The following is a 3,499-nucleotide window of genomic DNA, read 5'->3' as shown; positions in this document are numbered from 1 at the left end:
AGAAAGTCTAGAGGAAAAGAGTGGAGAAGGGGAGTAAAGAAGAGTAGAGAAGGATTTAGTGTAAGTTGCTGTGAAAGTCTAGAAAAAAGGTTTAGTGTAAGTCTGGAGAAGAAGGAATAGACAAGATAAAAGATTTAGTGTAAGTTGCTGAGAAAGTCCAGAGGAATGGAGAGGAGTAGAGAAGATTTAGTGTAAGTCTAGAGGAGAAGAGTAGAGAAGATAAAAGGTCTAGTGTAAGTTGCTGAGACTAGAGAGAGAAGTGAAGAAAGAGAAAGGTGACAGGAAAAAATTTACAGAAAGCAGAGAAGGGGGACTCCAATCAAAGGGAGATAAACTCTTTGAAAAAGACCAGTGTGCACATTGCAAGTAAAGGAGCCAGCTTCAGGGTCCAAGAGGGTCCTAACAAATAGAATCCAGGGCCAGAAAATCCCAGGCCTTGAAGAACACTCCAAGTGGCAAAGATAGTAGCTTTGTGTGAAGACGGCTGTTGAGATAGATGGGGTGGCTTGGAGCCACCAAACTCTTGATAAACACAGGGGCTTCCTCCAGGCCAATGGGCCAAAATGTATTCATGGACTACCCAAAAATGGTGGACTAAGAGATGGGCTGGGTATCCCATTTATTTATGGTCATCCTAGATTGCTCCTACCTCCTTTCTGGTTGAGACTTACTGCCTAGGATGGACATCCAGATACATTTCCTATCCAACGGGCTGCAACTAGCTGATAAGAACTCATGGGTAGAGGAAAGGCTTCTCCTACTGACTCCAGCTGGGAGCCAAGGGAACCTGCTTTACAGATGGGAGCAGTTTTCTCCATGCTGGTCAGAGACAAGCCAGCTCTAGTGTGGTGGACATAAATGTCATCTGGACTGACTCCCCATCCCTGAGATCATCGGTGCAGAGAGCAACCTTGGAACCTGGGGCCGACAAGTAGGTATGCTTGTGCCACAACCCATGCCCGCAGGGCTATATGCCAAGAGAGGAAACCCTGATGAAACTGGAAGCTGTAAATATTTGTTGCCCAGGACAACAAAAGGGAGGAGATTCTGGCCTGAGGCAATAACCGGACAGATCAAGTGGCTTGATATAGGAGCCCTTCCAGGTTTGGGGCATAAAAGAGACAATGGTGCACACAAGAAGGGAGAATTATACTCCCCAGAAAGCAAAAGACTTACCAAGCTAAATGCACAGATGGACTCATAAGATATGAGTGCAACCAAGCAGCCAAGAGATTTAAAGTGTAGAAGGGACCTTAGGTTTTGAGCCAGAGAAATAATAAGACTTAGAGTAAATAAGAAATACCTAGGAGAAAACAGCTTAGAATAGGGACCTTCCCGAGGTTTCAAGTGTCCTAGGTGATTAGATCAGATAGCAGTTTTAAGGTAAGTCAGTAATTGTCAGAGATATTAGAAGCTCCACTGTTCATACTGTCTCCAAAGCTCAGGACAGGGAGAAAGAATATACAGAACCCTAAAGCTAAAATACCCTCAGGAACTGGCACTGGCTAGAGTGTCCCTTGTCCTTGTTCCACACCCAGAATGTCCCTTTTGTGTGAGGAATGATTTTTCAGGCTACTAAGAGATTGTTCCTGACACTGGTGACCATCTGACATCTTTAAATTCCACCAACATGTGTGCCTGATGCCAACTTGAAAACATCCAGATGCCAGAACAACCTCCTGCTGTTTAGCTCAAGGTCGCCTGCTATTCTACAAGGCCAAAGAACTTCAGGACTTGACTCCTGAGACATCCCACCCTAGAGGCACAGGGGAAATGCTGCCTTAGAGGGAGGGGCTTAGGGTGTATACACCCAAGGTTAAATGACAGCTTGTGATCCCAAGATTGAAGTTGAAATGTGAATCTAGAGTTATATAGATTTGTTCCTTTTTACAATTTCTCTTTATTATATATGTGATTTTATGTGTATGTAGACAACTATGTGCCACAAAATATGTAAAAGTCAGAGGACAACTTTGAAAGTGTGTTTCAAAGAAAAGGAAATGTTTTGAGACCTCTAGCTAAATAAATAGAGCCAAGGATCCCTGCTAACAGATACTTAGTACCTAAGATTGATAAATGGTGAGCTTGCAGTCAAAGATTATTGTGTACTTGTCCAGCTAGTTCCCACAGGTACTCTTGGACGTGAGTTTGAGATACACCCTAGACACTTCTGCAGAGAGTCTATTTTCCTTGACCCTAGCTGTTACATTGCGACTAGAAGTGGCCATAGGTGTGGAGACAGGTGCTGCTAAGAGGACTAGACTTGCTGTTTCTTAAAGAAGTGTGCTGCTCTAAGAGAAAAATGTTAAGGTTAGACCAGAGACAGAAAGATAGAAAGGCGCAGCAAAGTTGATTCGAGAGTTGTTTCAATAAGTCCCCTTGGTTGAGAACCCTGTTATCCTCCCTTGCTGGACCTCTTGTGATTTTACTTTTGCTTTTAACCATAGGCCCCTGCATTTTAAATAGATTAGTAACTTTTGTTAAAGAAAGGGTAAGTGCTGTTCAGCTTTTTGTGTTGCACCACCAATATAGGGCTTTAGGTCAAAAAATGATAATTATGATGACACTGGAGTTTAAACTTTTCTAAGATCCAAATCGGAAAAAGTGGGGTAGGAATGGACTTATTAATAATAAAAAATTGAGTTTTTACGATTAAAAACATAACCTAATCAGAAAAAGTGGGGATGTAGAGTGAAAAATTATAAAAGCCATTTTATGAAATATGTGTAGATTGTTTTGCCTTAGACCTGAGCAGGAAAAGTGCAGATTCCAGAATGAGGAACTGAAAATAAGATTTCAGGCCTTCACTTCCCTGGAGCACATTCAGGAATAATGTGGAAGACATTATTCCCTGAATCAAGCCTCAGGCAGTAGGCCCACCTATGGGTGGGAGAGGCCCAAGGCAGGAAGACACATTCCTGACCATAAAAAATACAAGCCATCTAGGTGGGGCTGTGACTGGAGGAAGTGAGAAATATTTTGTAATGACGTTATAGGGGACAGTGACATGGTAAGACCACATTTTTGAGAAGAATGAGAGTGCAAAGTGATTTTCACATGATTCTAGATTATTTGGGCTAGATTCCTCTGAAATGTTCCACTGTTCTTGGTTACCCCTCCCTCCCTTGGTCTTCCCAGTGCTATGTACAAAATTTGTAAAACAACCAATCATGTGTAACCACGCGAAAATGCCTTCCTTTCCCCACCCCATGCTATAAAAGACCCCTTAGCTCTGCCACTCAAGGCCAAACCTTGCTCTTCAGAGAGAGAGCTTGTGGTTTGACCACCGGCCAATTTCCCTAATAAAGCCTCTGCTGATTAAAAAAAAAAAAATTCCATCTTTCAAGGATAATACCAAAAGTTTTTTTAATGTTTTCTGATTCTGTAGTTACCAATGTAATTGCAAATTCAGTTTGCTTTCTGTCTTGAGTCTTGTAATGGTTTGTATATACTTGGCCCAGTGATTGCCATTATTAGATGGTGTGTCCCTATTGAAGTA

Source organism: Arvicanthis niloticus, unplaced genomic scaffold, assembly GCF_011762505.2.
Source record: "Arvicanthis niloticus isolate mArvNil1 unplaced genomic scaffold, mArvNil1.pat.X pat_scaffold_208_arrow_ctg1, whole genome shotgun sequence".
NCBI classification, from domain to species: domain Eukaryota; kingdom Metazoa; phylum Chordata; class Mammalia; order Rodentia; family Muridae; genus Arvicanthis; species Arvicanthis niloticus.
The sequence above is the reverse complement of the archived record's forward strand: the minus strand, read 5'-3'. Positions refer to the sequence as shown.